A 27,062-nucleotide genomic window follows, 5' to 3' on the forward strand; every position below is an offset into this window, starting at 1 on the left:
AAAGTCTTCTACTCATTTGAAACTCATGCTAAGTGTTTTACATTGTCTTTTTATTATGCAGTTGTTGGTTATGCAAGTCTTCTGAATTTATTAGTTCTTTAAGTTATATCAAGCTAGTGCTTGGAATGACAAGGACAAATAAACTTGTTTTGCAGAAGAAAAATGTCATGTTGCTTCAAATAAATACCAGAACATCTGGACTTTCTTCAACTTGTTCATTCCTCTGAGTTACATATCAAGAGAACATGATCAAAAAAAGGAAAAACAGAAGGACATAAAGAATATTTCTTCTTCAACTGGGGAATTTAAGCCTAAATTAGCTGTGGTTTCCCTTACATATTGGAGAAATAGTATAAATTCCAAATTCAACTAAAAGAAAAAAAATCCTTACAGGAACTTTCGAAGCCCGGATAGCTCAGTCGGTAGAGCATCAGACTTTTAATCTGAGGGTCCAGGGTTCAAGTCCCTGTTCGGGCGAGCACTTTTAAAACAGTCACAAACTGAGCATGTTCCAAGAATTCACAGTACATATATAAATATAACTTTGAAATTTGTTAGAAAAAGTCTTCTACTCATTTGAAACTCTTCTTGAACTGGGGAATTTAAGCCTAAATTAGCTGTGGTTTTCCTTACATATTGGAGAAATTGTACAAATTCCAAATTCAACTAAAAGAAAAAAAAATTAATGAAACAAGGAAAATTAACACAGCAGCAGCTATTTGCAATTCCCATAAGCCATCCATCTTTATAAAGCTCACACAACTATATCCTTACAGGAACTTTCGAAGCCCGGATAGCTCAGTCGGTAGAGCATCAGACTTTTAATCTGAGGGTCCAGGGTTCAAGTCCCTGTTCGGGCGAGCACTTTTAAAACAGTCACAAACTGAGCATGTTCCAAGAATTCACAGTATATATGTGAATATATATAAATATAACTTTGAAATGTGTTAGAAAAAGTCTTCTACTCATTTGAAACTCATGCTAAGTGTTTTACATTGTCTTTTTATTATGCAGTTGTTGGTTATGCAAGTCTTCTGAATTTATTAGTTCTTTAAGTTATATCAAGCTAGTGCTTGGAATGACAAGGACAAATAAACTTGTTTTGCAGAAGAAAAATGTCATGTTGCTTCAAATAAATACCAGAACATCTGGACTTTCTTCAACTTGTTCATTCCTCTGAGTTACATATCAAGAGAACATGATCAAAAAAAGGAAAAACAGAAGGACATAAAGAATATTTCTTCTTCAACTGGGGAATTTAAGCCTAAATTAGCTGTGGTTTCCCTTACATATTGGAGAAATAGTATAAATTCCAAATTCAACTAAAAGAAAAAAAAATGAATGAAACAAGGAAAATTAACACACAGCAGCTATTTGCAATTCCCATAAACCATCCGTCTTTATAAAGCTCACACAACTATATCCTTACAGGAACTTTCGAAGCCCGGATAGCTCAGTCGGTAGAGCATCAGACTTTTAATCTGAGGGTTCAAGTCCCTGTTTGGGCGAGCACTTTTAAAACAGTCACAAACTGAGCTTGTTCCAAGAATTCACAGTATATATGTGAATATATATAAATATAACTTTGAAATTTGTTAGAAAAAGTCTTCTACTCATTTGAAACTCATGCTAAGTGTTTTACATTGTCTTTTTATTATGCAGTTGTTGGTTATGCAAGTCTTCTGAATTTATTAGTTCTTTAAGTTATATCAAGCTAGTGCTTGGAATGACAAGGACAAATAAACTTGTTTTGCAGAAGAAAAATGTCATGTTGCTTCAAATAAATACCAGAACATCTGGACTTTCTTCAACTTGTTCATTCCTCTGAGTTACTTATCAAGAGAACATGATCAAAAAAAGGAAAAACAGAAGGACATAAAGAATATTTCTTCTTCAACTGGGGAATTTAAGCCTAAATTAGCTGTGGTTTCCCTTACATATTGGAGAAATAGTATAAATTCCAAATTCAACTAAAAGAAAAAAAAAATGAATGAAACAAGGTCGGTAGAGCATCAGACTTTTAATCTGAGGGTCCAGGGTTCAAGTCCCTGTTCGGGCGAGCACTTTTAAAACAGTCACAAACTGAGCATGTTCCAAGAATTCACAGTACATATATAAATATAACTTTGAAATTTGTTAGAAAAAGTCTTCTACTCATTTGAAACTCTTCTTGAACTGGGGAATTTAAGCCTAAATTAGCTGTGGTTTTCCTTACATATTGGAGAAATTGTACAAATTCCAAATTCAACTAAAAGAAAAAAAATGAATGAAACAAGGAAAATTAACACACAGCAGCTATTTGCAATTCCCATAAACCATCCGTCTTTATAAAGCTCACACAACTATATCCTTACAGGAACTTTCGAAGCCCGGATAGCTCAGTCGGTAGAGCATCAGACTTTTAATCTGAGGGTCCAGGGTTCAAGTCCCTGTTCGGGCGAGCACTTTTAAAACAGTCACAAACTGAGCATGTTCCAAGAATTCACAGTATATATGTGAATATATATAAATATAACTTTGAAATTTGTTAGAAAAAGTCTTCTACTCATTTGAAACTCATGCTAAGTGTTTTACATTGTCTTTTTATTATGCAGTTGTTGGTTATGCAAGTCTTCTGAATTTATTAGTTCTTTAAGTTATATCAAGCTAGTGCTTGGAATGACAAGGACAAATAAACTTGTTTTGCAGAAGAAAAATGTCATGTTGCTTCAAATAAATACCAGAACATCTGGACTTTCTTCAACTTGTTCATTCCTCTGAGTTACATATCAAGAGAACATGATCAAAAAAAGGAAAAACAGAAGGACATAAAGAATATTTCTTCTTCAACTGGGGAATTTAAGCCTAAATTAGCTGTGGTTTCCCTTACATATTGGAGAAATAGTATAAATTCCAAATTCAACTAAAAGAAAAAAAAATGAATGAAACAAGGAAAATTAACACACAGCAGCTATTTGCAATTCCCATAAACCATCCGTCTTTATAAAGCTCACACAACTATATCCTTACAGGAACTTTCGAAGCCCGGATAGCTCAGTCGGTAGAGCATCAGACTTTTAATCTGAGGGTTCAAGTCCCTGTTCGGGCGAGCACTTTTAAAACAGTCACAAACTGAGCTTGTTCCAAGAATTCACAGTATATATGTGAATATATATAAATATAACTTTGAAATTTGTTAGAAAAAGTCTTCTACTCATTTGAAACTCATGCTAAGTGTTTTACATTGTCTTTTTATTATGCAGTTGTTGGTTATGCAAGTCTTCTGAATTTATTAGTTCTTTAAGTTATATCAAGCTAGTGCTTGGAATGACAAGGACAAATAAACTTGTTTTGCAGAAGAAAAATGTCATGTTGCTTCAAATAAATACCAGAACATCTGGACTTTCTTCAACTTGTTCATTCCTCTGAGTTACATATCAAGAGAACATGATCAAAAAAAGGAAAAACAGAAGGACATAAAGAATATTTCTTCTTCAACTGGGGAATTTAAGCCTAAATTAGCTGTGGTTTCCCTTACATATTGGAGAAATAGTATAAATTCCAAATTCAACTAAAAGAAAAAAAAATGAATGAAACAAGGAAAATTAACACACAGCAGCTATTTGCAATTCCCATAAACCATCCGTCTTTATAAAGCTCACACAACTATATCCTTACAGGAACTTTCGAAGCCCGGATAGCTCAGTCGGTAGAGCATCAGACTTTTAATCTGAGGGTCCAGGGTTCAAGTCCCTGTTCGGGCGAGCACTTTTAAAACAGTCACAAACTGAGCATGTTCCAAGAATTCACAGTACATATATAAATATAACTTTGAAATTTGTTAGAAAAAGTCTTCTACTCATTTGAAACTCTTCTTGAACTGGGGAATTTAAGCCTAAATTAGCTGTGGTTTTCCTTACATATTGGAGAAATAGTATAAATTCCAAATTCAACTAAAAGAAAAAAAAATGAATGAAACAAGGAAAATTAACACACAGCAGCTATTTGCAATTCCCATAAACCATCCGTCTTTATAAAGCTCACACAACTATATCCTTACAGGAACTTTCGAAGCCCGGATAGCTCAGTCGGTAGAGCATCAGACTTTTAATCTGAGGGTCCAGGGTTCAAGTCCCTGTTCGGGCGAGCACTTTTAAAACAGTCACAAACTGAGCATGTTCCAAGAATTCACAGTACATATATAAATATAACTTTGAAATTTGTTAGAAAAAGTCTTCTACTCATTTGAAACTCTTCTTGAACTGGGGAATTTAAGCCTAAATTAGCTGTGGTTTTCCTTACATATTGGAGAAATAGTATAAATTCCAAATTCAACTAAAAGAAAAAAAATGAATGAAACAAGGAAAATTAACACACAGCAGCTATTTGCAATTCCCATAAGCCATCCATCTTTATAAAGCTCACACAACTATATCCTTACAGGAACTTTCGAAGCCCGGATAGCTCAGTCGGTAGAGCATCAGACTTTTAATCTGAGGGTCCAGGGTTCAAGTCCCTGTTCGGGCGAGCACTTTTAAAACAGTCACAAACTGAGCATGTTCCAAGAATTCACAGTATATATGTGAATATATATAAATATAACTTTGAAATGTGTTAGAAAAAGTCTTCTACTCATTTGAAACTCATGCTAAGTGTTTTACATTGTCTTTTTATTATGCAGTTGTTGGTTATGCAAGTCTTCTGAATTTATTAGTTCTTTAAGTTATATCAAGCTAGTGCTTGGAATGACAAGGACAAATAAACTTGTTTTGCAGAAGAAAAATGTCATGTTGCTTCAAATAAATACCAGAACATCTGGACTTTCTTCAACTTGTTCATTCCTCTGAGTTACATATCAAGAGAACATGATCAAAAAAAGGAAAAACAGAAGGACATAAAGAATATTTCTTCTTCAACTGGGGAATTTAAGCCTAAATTAGCTGTGGTTTCCCTTACATATTGGAGAAATAGTATAAATTCCAAATTCAACTAAAAGAAAAAAAAATGAATGAAACAAGGAAAATTAACACACAGCAGCTATTTGCAATTCCCATAAACCATCCGTCTTTATAAAGCTCACACAACTATATCCTTACAGGAACTTTCGAAGCCCGGATAGCTCAGTCGGTAGAGCATCAGACTTTTAATCTGAGGGTTCAAGTCCCTGTTCGGGCGAGCACTTTTAAAACAGTCACAAACTGAGCTTGTTCCAAGAATTCACAGTATATATGTGAATATATATAAATATAACTTTGAAATTTGTTAGAAAAAGTCTTCTACTCATTTGAAACTCATGCTAAGTGTTTTACATTGTCTTTTTATTATGCAGTTGTTGGTTATGCAAGTCTTCTGAATTTATTAGTTCTTTAAGTTATATCAAGCTAGTGCTTGGAATGACAAGGAAAAATAAACTTGTTTTGCAGAAGAAAAATGTCATGTTGCTTCAAATAAATACCAGAACATCTGGACTTTCTTCAACTTGTTCATTCCTCTGAGTTACATATCAAGAGAACATGATCAAAAAAAGGAAAAACAGAAGGACATAAAGAATATTTCTTCTTGAACTAGGGAATTTAAGCCTAAATTAGCTGTGGTTTCCCTTACATATTGGAGAAATAGTATAAATTCCAAATTCAACTAAAAGAAAAAAAATGAATGAAACAAGGAAAATTAACACACAGCAGCTATTTGCAATTCCCATAAACCATCCGTCTTTATAAAGCTCACACAACTATATCCTTACAGGAACTTTCGAAGCCTGGATAGCTCAGTCGGTAGAGCATCAGACTTTTAATCTGAGGGTCCAGGGTTCAAGTCCCTGTTCGGGCGAGCACTTTTAAAACAGTCACAAACTGAGCATGTTCCAAGAATTCACAGTACATATATAAATATAACTTTGAAATTTGTTAGAAAAAGTCTTCTACTCATTTGAAACTCTTCTTGAACTGGGGAATTTAAGCCTAAATTAGCTGTGGTTTTCCTTACATATTGGAGAAATAGTATAAATTCCAAATTCAACTAAAAGAAAAAAAATGAATGAAACAAGGAAAATTAACACACAGCAGCTATTTGCAATTCCCATAAACCATCCGTCTTTATAAAGCTCACACAACTATATCCTTACAGGAACTTTCGAAGCCCGGATAGCTCAGTCGGTAGAGCATCAGACTTTTAATCTGAGGGTCCAGGGTTCAAGTCCCTGTTCGGGCGAGCACTTTTAAAACAGTCACAAACTGAGCATGTTCCAAGAATTCACAGTACATATATAAATATAACTTTGAAATTTGTTAGAAAAAGTCTTCTACTCATTTGAAACTCTTCTTGAACTGGGGAATTTAAGCCTAAATTAGCTGTGGTTTTCCTTACATATTGGAGAAATAGTATAAATTCCAAATTCAACTAAAAGAAAAAAAATGAATGAAACAAGGAAAATTAACACACAGCAGCTATTTGCAATTCCCATAAACCATCCATCTTTATAAAGCTCACACAACTATATCCTTACAGGAACTTTCGAAGCCCGGATAGCTCAGTCGGTAGAGCATCAGACTTTTAATCTGAGGGTCCAGGGTTCAAGTCCCTGTTCGGGCGAGCACTTTTAAAACAGTCACAAACTGAGCATGTTCCAAGAATTCACAGTACATATATAAATATAACTTTGAAATTTGTTAGAAAAAGTCTTCTACTCATTTGAAACTCTTCTTGAACTGGGGAATTTAAGCCTAAATTAGCTGTGGTTTTCCTTACATATTGGAGAAATAGTATAAATTCCAAATTCAACTAAAAGAAAAAAAAATGAATGAAACAAGGAAAATTAACACACAGCAGCTATTTGCAATTCCCATAAACCATCCGTCTTTATAAAGCTCACACAACTATATCCTTACAGGAACTTTCGAAGCCCGGATAGCTCAGTCGGTAGAGCATCAGACTTTTAATCTGAGGGTCCAGGGTTCAAGTCCCTGTTCGGGCGAGCACTTTTAAAACAGTCACAAACTGAGCATGTTCCAAGAATTCACAGTATATATGTGAATATATATAAATATAACTTTGAAATGTGTTAGAAAAAGTCTTCTACTCATTTGAAACTCATGCTAAGTGTTTTACATTGTCTTTTTATTATGCAGTTGTTGGTTATGCAAGTCTTCTGAATTTATTAGTTCTTTAAGTTATATCAAGCTAGTGCTTGGAATGACAAGGACAAATAAACTTGTTTTGCAGAAGAAAAATGTCATGTTGCTTCAAATAAATACCAGAACATCTGGACTTTCTTCAACTTGTTCATTCCTCTGAGTTACATATCAAGAGAACATGATCAAAAAAAGGAAAAACAGAAGGACATAAAGAATATTTCTTCTTCAACTGGGGAATTTAAGCCTAAATTAGCTGTGGTTTCCCTTACATATTGGAGAAATAGTATAAATTCCAAATTCAACTAAAAGAAAAAAAAATGAATGAAACAAGGAAAATTAACACACAGCAGCTATTTGCAATTCCCATAAACCATCCGTCTTTATAAAGCTCACACAACTATATCCTTACAGGAACTTTCGAAGCCCGGATAGCTCAGTCGGTAGAGCATCAGACTTTTAATCTGAGGGTCCAGGGTTCAAGTCCCTGTTCGGGCGAGCACTTTTAAAACAGTCACAAACTGAGCATGTTCCAAGAATTCACAGTACATATATAAATATAACTTTGAAATTTGTTAGAAAAAGTCTTCTACTCATTTGAAACTCTTCTTGAACTGGGGAATTTAAGCCTAAATTAGCTGTGGTTTTCCTTACATATTGGAGAAATTGTACAAATTCCAAATTCAACTAAAAGAAAAAAAAATGAATGAAACAAGGAAAATTAACACACAGCAGCTATTTGCAATTCCCATAAACCATCCGTCTTTATAAAGCTCACACAACTATATCCTTACAGGAACTTTCGAAGCCCGGATAGCTCAGTCGGTAGAGCATCAGACTTTTAATCTGAGGGTCCAGGGTTCAAGTCCCTGTTCGGGCGAGCACTTTTAAAACAGTCACAAACTGAGCATGTTCCAAGAATTCACAGTATATATGTGAATATATATAAATATAACTTTGAAATTTGTTAGAAAAAGTCTTCTACTCATTTGAAACTCATGCTAAGTGTTTTACATTGTCTTTTTATTATGCAGTTGTTGGTTATGCAAGTCTTCTGAATTTATTAGTTCTTTAAGTTATATCAAGCTAGTGCTTGGAATGACAAGGACAAATAAACTTGTTTTGCAGAAGAAAAATGTCATGTTGCTTCAAATAAATACCAGAACATCTGGACTTTCTTCAACTTGTTCATTCCTCTGAGTTACATATCAAGAGAACATGATCAAAAAAAGGAAAAACAGAAGGACATAAAGAATATTTCTTCTTCAACTGGGGAATTTAAGCCTAAATTAGCTGTGGTTTCCCTTACATATTGGAGAAATAGTATAAATTCCAAATTCAACTAAAAGAAAAAAAAATGAATGAAACAAGGAAAATTAACACACAGCAGCTATTTGCAATTCCCATAAACCATCCGTCTTTATAAAGCTCACACAACTATATCCTTACAGGAACTTTCGAAGCCCGGATAGCTCAGTCGGTAGAGCATCAGACTTTTAATCTGAGGGTTCAAGTCCCTGTTCGGGCGAGCACTTTTAAAACAGTCACAAACTGAGCTTGTTCCAAGAATTCACAGTATATATGTGAATATATATAAATATAACTTTGAAATTTGTTAGAAAAAGTCTTCTACTCATTTGAAACTCATGCTAAGTGTTTTACATTGTCTTTTCATTATGCAGTTGTTGGTTATGCAAGTCTTCTGAATTTATTAGTTCTTTAAGTTATATCAAGCTAGTGCTTGGAATGACAAGGAAAAATAAACTTGTTTTGCAGAAGAAAAATGTCATGTTGCTTCAAATAAATACCAGAACATCTGGACTTTCTTCAACTTGTTCATTCCTCTGAGTTACATATCAAGAGAACATGATCAAAAAAAGGAAAAACAGAAGGACATAAAGAATATTTCTTCTTCAACTGGGGAATTTAAGCCTAAATTAGCTGTGGTTTCCCTTACATATTGGAGAAATAGTATAAATTCCAAATTCAACTAAAAGAAAAAAAAATGAATGAAACAAGGAAAATTAACACACAGCAGCTATTTGCAATTCCCATAAACCATCCGTCTTTATAAAGCTCACACAACTATATCCTTACAGGAACTTTCGAAGCCCGGATAGCTCAGTCGGTAGAGCATCAGACTTTTAATCTGAGGGTTCAAGTCCCTGTTCGGGCGAGCACTTTTAAAACAGTCACAAACTGAGCATGTTCCAAGAATTCACAGTATATATGTGAATATATATAAATATAACTTTGAAATGTGTTAGAAAAAGTCTTCTACTCATTTGAAACTCATGCTAAGTGTTTTACATTGTCTTTTTATTATGCAGTTGTTGGTTATGCAAGTCTTCTGAATTTATTAGTTCTTTAAGTTATATCAAGCTAGTGCTTGGAATGACAAGGACAAATAAACTTGTTTTGCAGAAGAAAAATGTCATGTTGCTTCAAATAAATACCAGAACATCTGGACTTTCTTCAACTTGTTCATTCCTCTGAGTTACATATCAAGAGAACATGATCAAAAAAAGGAAAAACAGAAGGACATAAAGAATATTTCTTCTTCAACTGGGGAATTTAAGCCTAAATTAGCTGTGGTTTCCCTTACATATTGGAGAAATAGTATAAATTCCAAATTCAACTAAAAGAAAAAAAAATGAATGAAACAAGGAAAATTAACACACAGCAGCTATTTGCAATTCCCATAAACCATCCGTCTTTATAAAGCTCACACAACTATATCCTTACAGGAACTTTCGAAGCCCGGATAGCTCAGTCGGTAGAGCATCAGACTTTTAATCTGAGGGTTCAAGTCCCTGTTCGGGCGAGCACTTTTAAAACAGTCACAAACTGAGCTTGTTCCAAGAATTCACAGTATATATGTGAATATATATAAATATAACTTTGAAATGTGTTAGAAAAAGTCTTCTACTCATTTGAAACTCATGCTAAGTGTTTTACATTGTCTTTTTATTATGCAGTTGTTGGTTATGCAAGTCTTCTGAATTTATTAGTTCTTTAAGTTATATCAAGCTAGTGCTTGGAATGACAAGGACAAATAAACTTGTTTTGCAGAAGAAAAATGTCATGTTGCTTCAAATAAATACCAGAACATCTGGACTTTCTTCAACTTGTTCATTCCTCTGAGTTACATATCAAGAGAACATGATCAAAAAAAGGAAAAACAGAAGGACATAAAGAATATTTCTTCTTCAACTGGGGAATTTAAGCCTAAATTAGCTGTGGTTTCCCTTACATATTGGAGAAATAGTATAAATTCCAAATTCAACTAAAAGAAAAAAAAATGAATGAAACAAGGAAAATTAACACACAGCAGCTATTTGCAATTCCCATAAACCATCCGTCTTTATAAAGCTCACACAACTATATCCTTACAGGAACTTTCGAAGCCCGGATAGCTCAGTCGGTAGAGCATCAGACTTTTAATCTGAGGGTCCAGGGTTCAAGTCCCTGTTCGGGCGAGCACTTTTAAAACAGTCACAAACTGAGCATGTTCCAAGAATTCACAGTATATATGTGAATATATATAAATATAACTTTGAAATGTGTTAGAAAAAGTCTTCTACTCATTTGAAACTCATGCTAAGTGTTTTACATTGTCTTTTTATTATGCAGTTGTTGGTTATGCAAGTCTTCTGAATTTATTAGTTCTTTAAGTTATATCAAGCTAGTGCTTGGAATGACAAGGACAAATAAACTTGTTTTGCAGAAGAAAAATGTCATGTTGCTTCAAATAAATACCAGAACATCTGGACTTTCTTCAACTTGTTCATTCCTCTGAGTTACATATCAAGAGAACATGATCAAAAAAAGGAAAAACAGAAGGACATAAAGAATATTTCTTCTTCAACTGGGGAATTTAAGCCTAAATTAGCTGTGGTTTCCCTTACATATTGGAGAAATAGTATAAATTCCAAATTCAACTAAAAGAAAAAAAAATGAATGAAACAAGGAAAATTAACACACAGCAGCTATTTGCAATTCCCATAAACCATCCGTCTTTATAAAGCTCACACAACTATATCCTTACAGGAACTTTCGAAGCCCGGATAGCTCAGTCGGTAGAGCATCAGACTTTTAATCTGAGGGTTCAAGTCCCTGTTCGGGCGAGCACTTTTAAAACAGTCACAAACTGAGCATGTTCCAAGAATTCACAGTATATATGTGAATATATATAAATATAACTTTGAAATTTGTTAGAAAAAGTCTTCTACTCATTTGAAACTCATGCTAAGTGTTTTACATTGTCTTTTTATTATGCAGTTGTTGGTTATGCAAGTCTTCTGAATTTATTAGTTCTTTAAGTTATATCAAGCTAGTGCTTGGAATGACAAGGAAAAATAAACTTGTTTTGCAGAAGAAAAATGTCATGTTGCTTCAAATAAATACCAGAACATCTGGACTTTCTTCAACTTGTTCATTCCTCTGAGTTACATATCAAGAGAACATGATCAAAAAAAGGAAAAACAGAAGGACATAAAGAATATTTCTTCTTCAACTGGGGAATTTAAGCCTAAATTAGCTGTGGTTTCCCTTACATATTGGAGAAATAGTATAAATTCCAAATTCAACTAAAAGAAAAAAAAATGAATGAAACAAGGAAAATTAACACACAGCAGCTATTTGCAATTCCCATAAACCTTACAGGAACTTTCGAAGCCCGGATAGCTCAGTCGGTAGAGCATCAGACTTTTAATCTGAGGGTCCAGGGTTCAAGTCCCTGTTCGGGCGAGCACTTTTAAAACAGTCACAAACTGAGCATGTTCCAAGAATTCACAGTATATATGTGAATATATATAAATATAACTTTGAAATTTGTTAGAAAAAGTCTTCTACTCATTTGAAACTCATGCTAAGTGTTTTACATTGTCTTTTTATTATGCAGTTGTTGGTTATGCAAGTCTTCTGAATTTATTAGTTCTTTAAGTTATATCAAGCTAGTGCTTGGAATGACAAGGACAAATAAACTTGTTTTGCAGAAGAAAAATGTCATGTTGCTTCAAATAAATACCAGAACATCTGGACTTTCTTCAACTTGTTCATTCCTCTGAGTTACATATCAAGAGAACATGATCAAAAAAAGGAAAAACAGGGGGGCGGAGCCAGCAACGCATTAGAGTGGACGCACATTTCTACAGCTCCAGCTACTATCGCTTACAAATTGATTTAAAAAGCTTTTCACAGTAACCTACTTCCTCCTAATTATCGGAGAACAGATAATAAGACTTCTGCTTACTATTTGGTGAAGGGCCTGATATGGCATTGATACAGCTGATCCCAGTTAGGACCGGAGGCCTACTCTGGGGCTGAGCGGATGGCGGCCATTTTCTTATCCACATGGTGAGGAAGATATCCTTTACAGATTAACCTATATTTTCCTAGGTGACATGAGACATTTCTTACTATTACCCCAATCTTCTGCATATGAGATGGTGGACGCTCATTGGATCCTAGCCGAGCTAAGCAAGCTTCTAGAGATCTTATAGACCTACTTTTACCACAGTCCCGGTCGGAGTCTCTGTTTCTGTGAATACCGGTGAAGTACAGGAGGAAGTTTGCCTATGCTGACCGGTTGTGAAAGTGCAAGTGTGAGCGGGGATGCTTTGGGGCCCCAGCATCTACCGCATACCCCAGAACCTCTAACGAAGCTGCCTGAGTCCTTAAAAGCTGCTGCTTTTGAGAGCTGCTCACCCGATCAGCTCATGTCCTGTCAAACAGGAGTTGAACTCAGCGCTCTCTCTACATACCTGCCTTGGCCAGCGAACAGAGCTCCTGCGTGTGAGCTGCTTTGCTTTTCCCATGCTCAAGCATCTGGACTGTGCTTGGATCCTTATGGAGTCTCAGACGAGTAGACGCGATGCTGGTTAGGTTTGTGCCGGCTCCTCTTACCGTTGGAGGTCTTGATGTGCAGAGATGGCATGGCGGTGGACTCCTGCTTTCCCACTGTTTGATGCATTACTTCTCCGCATCACCTTTCAGACAGACATATCCCAGGAGTGGTATGGGTTAAATAAATGTTGGGACTGGACTGTTAATAATAATTGCACTTATTATTTGAAGGACCCCATCACACTTTCCCTGGTATAAGCGTCATATACCACATTGTGGACACACACCTTTTATATGTTTATAGTTTATCACTGATGTTAAGTTAAGATGCATATCCTACTGTTTGTCTCTCCTGCTTTGATACTAATTGTGCTTTGCAAATAAGGAGGGGACAAATATGCTAACACTGATATTATTGTTTCATATTAAGTGCTGAACATTTCCAGGATCTTTCAATGTACTGTTGGACTTTCATCTATCATTGTGGGGTCACATATGTTTGTTTTAAAGCTCATGCTACCTTATTAGAGTTCATTGTTGCAGGGCTATCCTTTTCCATAGTTCTTTGGTTATTGTCCATTTCTATTTAGAGTTTTAGGGCGCAAACTCGCGGATTTGCTGATATGGCTACTACTGATGAGGGGGTAGTAATGTAGTGATGCAGCCAGATTTTTGTTAAAGTTACTAGAGTGGGCTGGACCCACATTGATAATACTATTGTGGACCTCCCTGCATTTTACATACATTAGCCCTATGCATGTAGTCCTTCTCTCCGTTTACAATTACTGCTTACTGTATTATGTCCCCCTGTACACCTCTTACACATATTACTGAGCCTAAGTGATTTTAAATATCTTCTCATGGAACAGTCATCCTGGCACACATAATACACCATTTGGATTGCCCGCACTTTCTGGCCAGACTTTATTTTACCAGCCCTGATACTTACCCATGGTCTTTGTAGAGCCCCTATGGTTTATTTATGTGTGTTGACCCTGATAGGTTCCAAATGTGTTGTCAATGTACCACCCTTTGTAGCTTTACACAACCTCTCAGGGTTGATAACTGTGGGTTTTAACCCCTCACCTTTTTTCACTTATTATGAGATATATGGGGGTTTAATGTACACGAATAAGCCTGGTCTTAAATTGATGTTTTCATAGTAACTACCGAATGTTTTAACCATCAATATAAGCAATTTACTTGTTATATTTCGCCTCACATGTACCAGCTCTACATTTATAGTTTACTGACTGCTAAACTGGTTCCTTATGTTTGAGATATGCTTTATCTTCCTCAAGCTAGTTCACCATGGTTTGACAGTTTCACAAGTAATATACTGTAGTTCGAATAAGTCTGGTCTTAAATTGATGTTTTCATAGTAACTACCGAATGTTTTAACCATCAATATAAGCAATTTACTTGTTATATTTCGCCTCACATGTACCAGCTCTACATTTATAGTTTACTGACTGCTAAACTGGTTCCTTATGTTTGAGATATGCTTATCTTCCTCAAGCTAGTTCACCATGGTTTGACAGTTTCACAAGTAATATACTGTAGTTATTGTATTTAATTTACCACCTCCCCCCCCCCCACCCCTTCATAATATACCTCCTACCCTTGGAGGGTTAACTATGTGGCTTCTCTTGCCTATGCCCGCAACCAAACTGTTGTTTCTACATATTTTACCATACTATTTACACAGTGGAGTAATACTCCAATAATATCCCTTTTGTTTCTATATACCATGTTAATTGCTAACTTACTTTAAGCTTACCAACCCAGAAGTGACCATTCACACTATTCATTTTAATTTATAAAAAGAGGTTCCAATCTTTTCTATAAGATTATACATATTAAAAATTGCACTCTTCTACTTATATAGAAATTATCAAACTGTAATGTACTATTTCTACTTGTTTTTATGTTGTGTTGTTTCATATATGTTGTAACACTTTTGCACAACCTCAATAAAAAAAAAAAAAAAAAAAAAAAAAAAAAAAAAGGAAAAACAGAAGGAACATAAAGAATATTTCTTCTTCAACTGGGGAATTTAAGCCTAAATTAGCTGTGGTTCCCTTACATATTGGAGAAATAGTATAAATTCCAAATTCAACTAAAAGAAAAAAAAAATGAATGAAACAAGGAAAATTAACACACAGCAGCTATTTGCAATTCCCATAAACCATCCGTCTTTATAAAGCTCACACAACTATATCCTTACAGGAACTTTCGAAGCCCGGATAGCTCAGTCGGTAGAGCATCAGACTTTTAATCTGAGGGTCCAGGGTTCAAGTCCCTGTTCGGGCGAGCACTTTTAAAACAGTCACAAACTGAGCATGTTCCAAGAATTCACAGTACATATATAAATATAACTTTGAAATTTGTTAGAAAAAGTCTTCTACTCATTTGAAACTCTTCTTGAACTGGGGAATTTAAGCCTAAATTAGCTGTGGTTTTCCTTACATATTGGAGAAATAGTATAAATTCCAAATTCAACTAAAAGAAAAAAAATGAATGAAACAAGGAAAATTAACACACAGCAGCTATTTGCAATTCCCATAAACCATCCGTCTTTATAAAGCTCACACAACTATATCCTTACAGGAACTTTCGAAGCCCGGATAGCTCAGTCGGTAGAGCATCAGACTTTTAATCTGAGGGTCCAGGGTTCAAGTCCCTGTTCGGGCGAGCACTTTTAAAACAGTCACAAACTGAGCATGTTCCAAGAATTCACAGTATATATGTGAATATATATAAATATAACTTTGAAATTTGTTAGAAAAAGTCTTCTACTCATTTGAAATTCATGCTAAGTGTTTTACATTGTCTTTTCATTATGCAGTTGTTGGTTATGCAAGTCTTCTGAATTTATTAGTTCTTTAAGTTATATCAAGCTAGTGCTTGGAATGACAAGGAAAAATAAACTTGTTTTGCAGAAGAAAAATGTCATGTTGCTTCAAATAAATACCAGAACATCTGGACTTTCTTCAACTTGTTCATTCCTCTGAGTTACTTATCAAGAGAACATGATCAAAAAAAGGAAAAACAGAAGGACATAAAGAATATTTCTTCTTCAACTGGGGAATTTAAGCCTAAATTAGCTGTGGTTTCCCTTACATATTGGAGAAATAGTATAAATTCCAAATTCAACTAAAAGAAAAAAAAAATGAATGAAACAAGGAAAATTAACACACAGCAGCTATTTGCAATTCCCATAAACCATCCGTCTTTATAAAGCTCACACAACTATATCCTTCCAGGAACTTTCGAAGCCCGGATAGCTCAGTCGGTAGAGCATCAGACTTTTAATCTGAGGGTCCAGGGTTCAAGTCCCTGTTCGGGCGAGCACTTTTAAAACAGTCACAAACTGAGCATGTTCCAAGAATTCACAGTACATATATAAATATAACTTTGAAATTTGTTAGAAAAAGTCTTCTACTCATTTGAAACTCTTCTTGAACTGGGGAATTTAAGCCTAAATTAGCTGTGGTTTTCCTTACATATTGGAGAAATAGTATAAATTCCAAATTCAACTAAAAGAAAAAAAATGAATGAAACAAGGAAAATTAACACACAGCAGCTATTTGCAATTCCCATAAACCATCCGTCTTTATAAAGCTCACACAACTATATCCTTACAGGAACTTTCGAAGCCCGGATAGCTCAGTCGGTAGAGCATCAGACTTTTAATCTGAGGGTCCAGGCTTCAAGTCCCTGTTCGGGCGAGCACTTTTAAAACAGTCACAAACTGAGCATGTTCCAAGAATTCACAGTACATATATAAATATAACTTTGAAATTTGTTAGAAAAAGTCTTCTACTCATTTGAAACTCTTCTTGAACTGGGGAATTTAAGCCTAAATTAGCTGTGGTTTTCCTTACATATTGGAGAAATAGTATAAATTCCAAATTCAACTAAAAGAAAAAAAATGAATGAAACAAGGAAAATTAACACACAGCAGCTATTTGCAATTCCCATAAACCATCCGTCTTTATAAAGCTCACACAACTATATCCTTACAGGAACTTTCGAAGCCCGGATAGCTCAGTCGGTAGAGCATCAGACTTTTAATCTGAGGGTCCAGGGTTCAAGTCCCTGTTCGGGCGAGCACTTTTAAAACAGTCACAAACTGAGCATGTTCCAAGAATTCACAGTACATATATAAATATAACTTTGAAATTTGTTAGAAAAAGTCTTCTACTCATTTGAAACTCTTCTTGAACTGGGGAATTTAAGCCTAAATTAGCTGTGGTTTTCCTTACATATTGGAGAAATAGTATAAATTCCAAATTCAACTAAAAGAAAAAAAATGAATGAAACAAGGAAAATTAACACACAGCAGCTATTTGCAATTCCCATAAACCATCCGTCTTTATAAAGCTCACACAACTATATCCTTACAGGAACTTTCGAAGCCCGGATAGCTCAGTCGGTAGAGCATCAGACTTTTAATCTGAGGGTCCAGGCTTCAAGTCCCTGTTCGGGCGAGCACTTTTAAAACAGTCACAAACTGAGCATGTTCCAAGAATTCACAGTACATATATAAATATAACTTTGAAATTTGTTAGAAAAAGTCTTCTACTCATTTGAAACTCTTCTTGAACTGGGGAATTTAAGCCTAAATTAGCTGTGGCAGCTATTTGCAATTCCCATAGACCATCCGTCTTTATAAAGCGCACACAACTATATCCTTACAGGAACTTTCAAAGCCCGGATAGCTCAGTCGGTAGAGCATCAGACTTTTAATCTGAGGGTCCAGGGTTCAAGTCCCTGTTCGGGCGAGCACTTTTAAAACAGTCACAAACTGAGCATGTTCCAAGAATTCACAGTACATATATAAATATAACTTTGAAATTTGTTAGAAAAAGTCTTCTACTCATTTGAAACTCTTCTTGAACTGGGGAATGTAAGCCTAAATTAGCTGTGGTTTTCCTTACATATTGGAGAAATAGTATAAATTCCAAATTCAACTAAAAGAAAAAAAATGAATGAAACAAGGAAAATTAACACACAGCAGCTATTTGCAATTCCCATAAACCATCCGTCTTTATAAAGCTCACACAACTATATCCTTACAAGAACTTTCGAAGCCCGGATAGCTCAGTCGGTAGAGCATCAGACTTTTAATCTGAGGGTCCAGGGTTCAAGTCCCTGTTCGGGCGAGCACTTTTAAAACAGTCACAAACTGAGCATGTTCCAAGAATTCACAGTACATATATAAATATAACTTTGAAATTTGTTAGAAAAAGTCTTCTACTCATTTGAAACTCTTCTTGAACTGGGGAATTTAAGCCTAAATTAGCTGTGGTTTTCCTTACATATTGGAGAAATAGTATAAATTCCAAATTCAACTAAAAGAAAAAAAATGAATGAAACAAGGAAAATTAACACACAGCAGCTATTTGCAATTCCCATAAACCATCCGTCTTTATAAAGCTCACACAACTATATCCTTACAGGAACTTTCGAAGCCCGGATAGCTCAGTCGGTAGAGCATCAGACTTTTAATCTGAGGGTCCAGGGTTCAAGTCCCTGTTCGGGCGAGCACTTTTAAAACAGTCACAAACTGAGCATGTTCCAAGAATTCACAGTACATATATAAATATAACTTTGAAATTTGTTAGAAAAAGTCTTCTACTCATTTGAAACTCTTCTTGAACTGGGGAATTTAAGCCTAAATTAGCTGTGGTGTTCCTTACATATTGGAGAAATAGTATAAATTCCAAATTCAACTAAAAGAAAAAAAATGAATGAAACAAGGAAAATTAACACACAGCAGCTATTTGCAATTCCCATAAACCATCCGTCTTTATAAAGCTCACACAACTATATCCTTACAGGAACTTTCGAAGCCCGGATAGCTCAGTCGGTAGAGCATCAGACTTTTAATCTGAGGGTCCAGGGTTCAAGTCCCTGTACGGGCGAGCACTTTTAAAACAGTCACAAACTGAGCATGTTCCAAGAATTCACAGTACATATATAAATATAACTTTGAAATTTGTTAGAAAAAGTCTTCTACTCATTTGAAACTTTTCTTGAACTGGGGAATTTAAGCCTAAATTAGCTGTGGTTTTCCTTACATATTGGAGAAATAGTATAAATTCCAAATTCAACTAAAAGAAAAAAAATGAATGAAACAAGGAAAATTAACACACAGCAGCTATTTGCAATTCCCATAAACCATCCGTCTTTATAAAGCTCACACAACTATATCCTTACAGGAACTTTCGAAGCCCGGATAGCTCAGTCGGTAGAGCATCAGACTTTTAATCTGAGGGTCCAGGGTTCAAGTCCCTGTTTGGGCGAGCACTTTTAAAACGGTCACAAACTGAGCATGTTCCAAGAATTCACAGTACATATATAAATATAACGTTGAAATTTGTTAGAAAAATTCTTCTACTCATTTGAAACTCTTCTTGAACTGGGGAATTTAAGCCTAAATTAGCTGTGGTTTTCCTTACATATTGGAGAAATAGTATAAATTCCAAATTCACCTTAAAGAAAAAAAATGAATGAAACAAGGAAAATTAACACACAGCAGCTATGCTAAGTGTTTTACATTGTCTTTTTATTATGCAGTTGTTGGTTATGCAAGTCTTCTGAATTTATTAGTTCTTTAAGTTATATCAAGCTAGTGCTTGGAATGACAAGGAAAAATAAACTTGTTTTGCAGAAGAAAAATGTCATGTTGCTTCAAATAAATACCAGAACATCTGGACTTTCTTCAACTTGTTCATTCCTCTGAGTTACATATCAAGAGAACATGATCAAAAAAAGGAAAAACAGAAGGACATAAAGAATATTTCTTCTTCAACTGGGGAATTTAAGCCTAAATTAGCTGTGGTTTCCCTTACATATTGGAGAAATAGTATAAATTCCAAATTCAACTAAAAGAAAAAAAAATGAATGAAACAAGGAAAATTAACACACAGCAGCTATTTGCAATTCCCATAAACCATCCGTCTTTATAAAGCTCACACAACTATATCCTTACAGGAACTTTCGAAGCCCGGATAGCTCAGTCGGTAGAGCATCAGACTTTTAATCTGAGGGTCCAGGGTTCAAGTCCCTGTTCGGGCGAGCACTTTTAAAACAGTCACAAACTGAGCATGTTCCAAGAATTCACAGTACATATATAAATATAACTTTGAAATTTGTTAGAAAAAGTCTTCTACTCATTTGAAACTCTTCTTGAACTGGGGAATTTAAGCCTAAATTAGCCTTGGTTTTCCTTACATATTGGAGAAATAGTATAAATTCCAAATTCAACTAAAAGAAAAAAAATGAATGAAACAAGGAAAATTAACACACAGCAGCTATTTGCAATTCCCATAAACCATCCGTCTTTATAAAGCTCACACAACTATCTCCTTACAGGAACTTTCGAAGCCCGGATAGCTCAGTCGGTAGAGCATCAGACTTTTAATCTGAGGGTCCAGGGTTCAAGTCCCTGTTCGGGCGAGTACTTTTAAAAAAGTCACAAACTGAGCATGTTCCAAGAATTCACAGTATATATGTGAATATATATAAATATAACTTTGAAATGTGTTAGAAAAAGTCTTCTACTCATTTGAAACTCATGCTAAGTCTTTTACATTGTCTTTTTATTATGCAGTTGTTGGTTATGCAAGTCTTCTGAATTTATTAGTTCTTTAAGTTATATCAAGCTAGTGCTTGGAATGACAAGGACAAATAAACTTGTTTTGCAGAAGAAAAATGTCATGTTGCTTCAAATAAATACCAGAACATCTGGACTTTCTTCAACTTGTTCATTCCTCTGAGTTACATATCAAGAGAACATGATCAAAAAAAGGAAAAACAGAAGGACATAAAGAATATTTCTTCTTCAACTGGGGAATTTAAGCCTAAATTAGCTGTGGTTTCCCTTACATATTGGAGAAATAGTATAAATTCCAAATTCAACTAAAAGAAAAAAAAATGAATGAAACAAGGAAAATTAACACACAGCAGCTATTTGCAATTCCCATAAACCATCCATCTTTATAAAGCTCACACAACTATATCCTTACAGGAACTTTCGAAGCCCGGATAGCTCAGTCGGTAGAGCATCAGACTTTTAATCTGAGGGTCCAGGGTTCAAGTCCCTGTTCGGGTGAGCACTTTTAAAACAGTCACAAACTGAGCATGTTCCAAGAATTCACAGTACATATATAAATATAACTTTGAAATTTGTTAGAAAAAGTCTTCTACTCATTTGAAACTCTTCTTGAACTGGGGAATTTAAGCCTAAATTAGCTGTGGTTTTCCTTACATATTGGAGAAATAGTATAAATTCCAAATTCAACTAAAAGAAAAAAAATGAATGAAACAAGGAAAATTAACACACAGCAGCTATTTGCAATTCCCATAAACCATCCGTCTTTATAAAGCTCACACAACTATATCCTTACAGGAACTTTCGAAGCCCGGATAGCTCAGTCGGTAGAGCATCAGACTTTTAATCTGAGGGTCCAGGCTTCAAGTCCCTGTTTGGGCGAGCACTTTTAAAACAGTCACAAACTGAGCATGTTCCAAGAATTCACAGTACATATATAAATATAACTTTGAAATTTGTTAGAAAAAGTCTTCTACTCATTTGAAACTCTTCTTGAACTGGGGAATTTAAGCCTAAATTAGCTGTGGTTTTCCTTACATATTGGAGAAATAGTATAAATTCCAAATTCAACTAAAAGAAAAAAAATGAATGAAACAAGGAAAATTAACACACAGCAGCTATTTGCAATTCCCATAAACCATCCGTCTTTATAAAGCTCACACAACTATCTCCTTACAGGAACTTTCAAAGCCCGGATAGCTCAGTCGGTAGAGCATCAGACTTTTAATCTGAGGGTCCAGGGTTCAAGTCCCTGTTCGGGCGAGTACTTTTAAAAAAGTCACAAACTGAGCATGTTCCAAGAATTCACAGTATATATGTGAATATATATAAATATAACTTTGAAATGTGTTAGAAAAAGTCTTCTACTCATTTGAAACTCATGCTAAGTCTTTTACATTGTCTTTTTATTATGCAGTTGTTGGTTATGCAAGTCTTCTGAATTTATTAGTTCTTTAAGTTATATCAAGCTAGTGCTTGCAATGACAAGGACAAATAAACTTTTTTTGCAGAAGAAAAATGTCATGTTGCTTCAAATAAATACCAGAACATCTGGACTTTCTTCAACTTGTTCATTCCTCTGAGTTACATATCAAGAGAACATGATCAAAAAAAGGAAAAACAGAAGGACATAAAGAATATTTCTTCTTCAACTGGGGAATTTAAGCCTAAATTAGCTGTGGTTTCCCTTACATATTGGAGAAATAGTATAAATTACAAATTCAACTAAAAGAAAAAAAAATGAATGAAACAAGGAAAATTAACACACAGCAGCTATTTGCAATTCCCATAAACCATCCGTCTTTATAAAGCTCACACAACTATATCCTTAAAGGAACTTTCGAAGCCCGGATAGCTCAGTCGGTAGAGCATCAGACTTTTAATCAGAGGGTCCAGGGTTCAAGTCCCTGTTCGGGCGAGCACTTTTAAAACAGTCACAAACTGAGCATGTGCCAAGAATTCACAGTATATATGTGAATATATATAAATATAACTTTGAAATTTGTTAGAAAAAGTCTTCTACTCATTTGAAATTCATGCTAAGTGTTTTACATTGTCTTTTCATTATGCAGTTGTTGGTTATGCAAGTCTTCTGAATTTATTAGTTCTTTAAGTTATATCAAGCTAGTGCTTGGAATGACAAGGAAAAATAAACTTGTTTTGCAGAAGAAAAATGTCATGTTGCTTCAAATAAATACCAGAACATCTGGACTTTCTTCAACTTGTTCATTCCTCTGAGTTACTTATCAAGAGAACATGATCAAAAAAAGGAAAAACAGAAGGACATAAAGAATATTTCTTCTTCAACTGGGGAATTTAAGCCTAAATTAGCTGTGGTTTCCCTTACATATTGGAGAAATAGTATAAATTCCAAATTCAACTAAAAGAAAAAAAAATGAATGAAACAAGGAAAATTAACACACAGCAGCTATTTGCAATTCCCATAAACCATCCGTCTTTATAAAGCGCACACAACTATCTCCTTACAGGAACTTTCGAAGCCCGGATAGCTCAGTCGGTAGAGCATCAGACTTTTAATCTGAGGGTCCAGGGTTCAAGTCCCTGTTCGGGCGAGCACTTTTAAAACAGTCACAAACTGAGCATGTTCCAAGAATTCACAGTACATATATAAATATAACTTTGAAATTTGTTAGAAAAAGTCTTCTACTCATTTGAAACTTTTCTTGAACTGGGGAATTTAAGCCTAAATTAGCTGTGGTTTTCCTTACATATTGGAGAAATAGTATAAATTCCAAATTCAACTAAAAGAAAAAAAATGAATGAAACAAGGAAAATTAACACACAGCAGCTATTTGCAATTCCCATAAACCATCCGTCTTTATAAAGCTCACACAACTATATCCTTACAGGAACTTTCGAAGCCCGGATAGCTCAGTCGGTAGAGCATCAGACTTTTAATCTGAGGGTCCAGGGTTCAAGTCCCTGTTTGGGCGAGCACTTTTAAAACGGTCACAAACTGAGCATGTTCCAAGAATTCACAGTACATATATAAATATAACGTTGAAATTTGTTAGAAAAATTCTTCTACTCATTTGAAACTCTTCTTGAACTGGGGAATTTAAGCCTAAATTAGCTGTGGTTTTCCTTACATATTGGAGAAATAGTATAAATTCCAAATTCACCTTAAAGAAAAAAAATGAATGAAACAAGGAAAATTAACACACAGCAGCTATGCTAAGTGTTTTACATTGTCTTTTTATTATGCAGTTGTTGGTTATGCAAGTCTTCTGAATTTATTAGTTCTTTAAGTTATATCAAGCTAGTGCTTGGAATGACAAGGAAAAATAAACTTGTTTTGCAGAAGAAAAATGTCATGTTGCTTCAAATAAATACCAGAACATCTGGACTTTCTTCAACTTGTTCATTCCTCTGAGTTACATATCAAGAGAACATGATCAAAAAAAGGAAAAACAGGGGGGCGGAGCCAGCAACGCATTAGAGTGGACGCACATTTCTACAGCTCCAGCTACTATCGCTTACAAATTGATTTAAAAAGCTTTTCACAGTAACCTACTTCCTCTAATTATCGGAGAACAGATAATAAGACTTCTGCTTACTATTTGGTGAAGGGCCTGATATGGCATTGATACAGCTGATCCCAGTTAGGACCGGAGGCCTACTCTGGGGCTGAGCGGATGGCGGCCATTTTCTTATCCACATGGTGAGGAAGATATCCTTTACAGATTAACCTATATTTTCCTAGGTGACATGAGACATTTCTTACTATTACCCCAATCTTCTGCATATGAGATGGTGGACGCTCATTGGATCCTAGCCGAGCTAAGCAAGCTTCTAGAGTCTTATAGACCTACTTTTACCACAGTCCCGGTCGGAGTCTCTGTTTCTGTGAATACCGGTGAAGTACAGGAGGAAGTTTGCCTATGCCTGACCGGTTGTGAAAGTGCAAGTGTGAGCGGGGATGCTTTGGGGCCCCAGCATCTACCGCATACCCCAGAACCTCTAACGAAGCTGCCTGAGTCCTTAAAAGCTGCTGCTTTTGAGAGCTGCTCACCCGATCAGCTCATGTCCTGTCAAACAGGAGTTGAACTCAGCGCTCTCTCTACATACCTGCCTTGGCCAGCGAACAGAGCTCCTGCGTGTGAGCTGCTTTGCTTTTCCCATGCTCAAGCATCTGGACTGTGCTTGGATCCTTATGGAGGTCTCAGACGAGTAGACGCGATGCTGGTTAGGTTTGTGCCGGCTCCTCTTACCGTTGGAGGTCTTGATGTGCAGAGATGGCATGGCGGTGGACTCCTGCTTTCCCACTGTTTGATGCATTACTTCTCCGCATCACCTTTCAGACAGACATATCCCAGGAGTGGTATGGGTTAAATAAATGTTGGGACTGGACTGTTAATAATAATTGCACTTATTATTTGAAGGACCCCATCACACTTTCCCTGGTATAAGCGTCATATACCACATTGTGGACACACACCTTTTATATGTTTATAGTTTATCACTGATGTTAAGTTAAGATGCATATCCTACTGTTTGTCTCTCCTGCTTTGATACTAATTGTGCTTTGCAAATAAGGAGGGACAAATATGCTAACACTGATATTATTGTTTCATATTAAGTGCTGAACATTTCCAGGATCTTTCAATGTACTGTTGGACTTTCATCTATCATTGTGGGTCACATATGTTTGTTTTAAAGCTCATGCTACCTTATTAGAGTTCATTGTTGCAGGCTATCCTTTTCCATAGTTCTTTGGTTATTGTCCATTTCTATTTAGAGTTTTAGGGCGCAAACTCGCGGATTTGCTGATATGGCTACTACTGATGAGGGGTAGTATGTAGTGATGCAGCCAGATTTTTGTTAAAGTTACTAGAGTGGGCTGGACCCACATTGATAATACTATTGTGGACCTCCCTGCATTTTACATACATTAGCCCTATGCATGTAGTCCTTCTCTCCGTTTACAATTACTGCTTACTGTATTATGTCCCCCTGTACACCTCTTACACATATTACTGAGCCTAAGTGATTTTAAATATCTTCTCATGGAACAGTCATCCTGGCACACATAATACACCATTTGGATTGCCCGCACTTTCTGGCCAGACTTTATTTTACCAGCCCTGATACTTACCCATGGTCTTTGTAGAGCCCCTATGTTTATTTATGTGTGTTGACCCTGATAGGTTCCAAATGTGTTGTCAATGTACCACCCTTTGTAGCTTTACACAACCTCTCAGGGTTGATAACTGTGGGTTTTAACCCCTCACCTTTTTTCACTTATTATGAGATATATGGGGGTTTAATGTACACGAATAAGCCTGGTCTTAAATTGATGTTTTCATAGTAACTACCGAATGTTTTAACCATCAATATAAGCAATTTACTTGTTATATTTCGCCTCACATGTACCAGCTCTACATTTATAGTTTACTGACTGCTAAACTGGTTCCTTATGTTTGAGATATGCTTTATCTTCCTCAAGCTAGTTCACCATGGTTTGACAGTTTCACAAGTAATATACTGTAGTTCGAATAAGTCTGGTCTTAAATTGATGTTTTCATAGTAACTACCGAATGTTTTAACCATCAATATAAGCAATTTACTTGTTATATTTCGCCTCACATGTACCAGCTCTACATTTATAGTTTACTGACTGCTAAACTGGTTCCTTATGTTTGAGATATGCTTTATCTTCCTCAAGCTAGTTCACCATGGTTTGACAGTTTCACAAGTAATATACTGTAGTTATTGTATTTAATTTACCACCTCCCCCCCCCCCACCCCTTCATAATATACCTCCTACCCTTGGAGGGTTAACTATGTGGCTTCTCTTGCCTATGCCGCAACCAAACTGTTGTTTCTACATATTTTACCATACTATTTACACAGTGGAGTAATACTCCAATAATATCCCTTTTGTTTCTATATACCATGTTAATTGCTAACTTACTTTAAGCTTACCAACCCAGAAGTGACCATTCACACTATTCATTTTAATTTATAAAAAGAGGTTCCAATCTTTTCTATAAGATTATACATATTAAAAATTGCACTCTTCTACTTATATAGAAATTATCAAACTGTAATGTACTATTTCTACTTGTTTTTATGTTGTGTTGTTTCATATATGTTGTAACACTTTTGCACAACCTCAATAAAAAAAAAAAAAAAAAAAAAGGAAAAACAGAAGGACATAAAGAATATTTCTTCTTCAACTGGGGAATTTAAGCCTAAATTAGCTGTGGTTTCCCTTACATATTGGAGAAATAGTATAAATTCCAAATTCAACTAAAAGAAAAAAAAATGAATGAAACAAGGAAAATTAACACACAGCAGCTATTTGCAATTCCCATAAACCATCCGTCTTTATAAAGCTCACACAACTATATCCTTACAGGAACTTTTGAAGCCCGGATAGCTCAGTCGGTAGAGCATCAGACTTTTAATCTGAGGGTCCAGGGTTCAAGTCCCTGTTCGGGCGAGCACTTTTAAAACAGTCA

The 27,062-nt window shown here is 35.4% G+C and overlaps 11 non-coding genes across 11 annotated transcripts; all 11 read left to right on the plus strand.

The window, feature by feature from the left end:
- Window positions 1-15,577: 15,577 nt before the first annotated feature.
- TRNAK-UUU (transfer RNA lysine (anticodon UUU)) lies at window positions 15,578-15,650 on the plus strand. The gene has a single exon. It is a non-coding gene; the product is annotated as a tRNA-Lys (tRNA).
- A 583-nt stretch (window positions 15,651-16,233) lies between these two features.
- TRNAK-UUU (transfer RNA lysine (anticodon UUU)) lies at window positions 16,234-16,306 on the plus strand. The gene has a single exon. It is a non-coding gene; the product is annotated as a tRNA-Lys (tRNA).
- A 689-nt stretch (window positions 16,307-16,995) lies between these two features.
- Window positions 16,996-17,068, plus strand: TRNAK-UUU (transfer RNA lysine (anticodon UUU)). The gene has a single exon. It is a non-coding gene; the product is annotated as a tRNA-Lys (tRNA).
- Window positions 17,069-17,670: 602 nt separating this feature from the next.
- On the plus strand, window positions 17,671-17,743 carry TRNAK-UUU (transfer RNA lysine (anticodon UUU)). The gene has a single exon. It is a non-coding gene; the product is annotated as a tRNA-Lys (tRNA).
- Window positions 17,744-18,051: 308 nt separating this feature from the next.
- On the plus strand, window positions 18,052-18,124 carry TRNAK-UUU (transfer RNA lysine (anticodon UUU)). Its single transcript has one exon. It is a non-coding gene; the product is annotated as a tRNA-Lys (tRNA).
- Window positions 18,125-18,432: 308 nt separating this feature from the next.
- On the plus strand, window positions 18,433-18,505 carry TRNAK-UUU (transfer RNA lysine (anticodon UUU)). The gene has a single exon. It is a non-coding gene; the product is annotated as a tRNA-Lys (tRNA).
- A 1,464-nt stretch (window positions 18,506-19,969) lies between these two features.
- TRNAK-UUU (transfer RNA lysine (anticodon UUU)) lies at window positions 19,970-20,042 on the plus strand. Its single transcript has one exon. It is a non-coding gene; the product is annotated as a tRNA-Lys (tRNA).
- A 308-nt stretch (window positions 20,043-20,350) lies between these two features.
- Window positions 20,351-20,423, plus strand: TRNAK-UUU (transfer RNA lysine (anticodon UUU)). Its single transcript has one exon. It is a non-coding gene; the product is annotated as a tRNA-Lys (tRNA).
- A 1,344-nt stretch (window positions 20,424-21,767) lies between these two features.
- On the plus strand, window positions 21,768-21,840 carry TRNAK-UUU (transfer RNA lysine (anticodon UUU)). Its single transcript has one exon. It is a non-coding gene; the product is annotated as a tRNA-Lys (tRNA).
- A 1,237-nt stretch (window positions 21,841-23,077) lies between these two features.
- Window positions 23,078-23,150, plus strand: TRNAK-UUU (transfer RNA lysine (anticodon UUU)). Its single transcript has one exon. It is a non-coding gene; the product is annotated as a tRNA-Lys (tRNA).
- A 3,820-nt stretch (window positions 23,151-26,970) lies between these two features.
- On the plus strand, window positions 26,971-27,043 carry TRNAK-UUU (transfer RNA lysine (anticodon UUU)). Its single transcript has one exon. It is a non-coding gene; the product is annotated as a tRNA-Lys (tRNA).
- The last annotated feature ends 19 nt before the right edge of the window (window positions 27,044-27,062 follow it).

The sequence above is a fragment of the Bombina bombina genome, chromosome 4, assembly GCF_027579735.1.
Source record: "Bombina bombina isolate aBomBom1 chromosome 4, aBomBom1.pri, whole genome shotgun sequence".
NCBI lineage: Eukaryota > Metazoa > Chordata > Amphibia > Anura > Bombinatoridae > Bombina > Bombina bombina.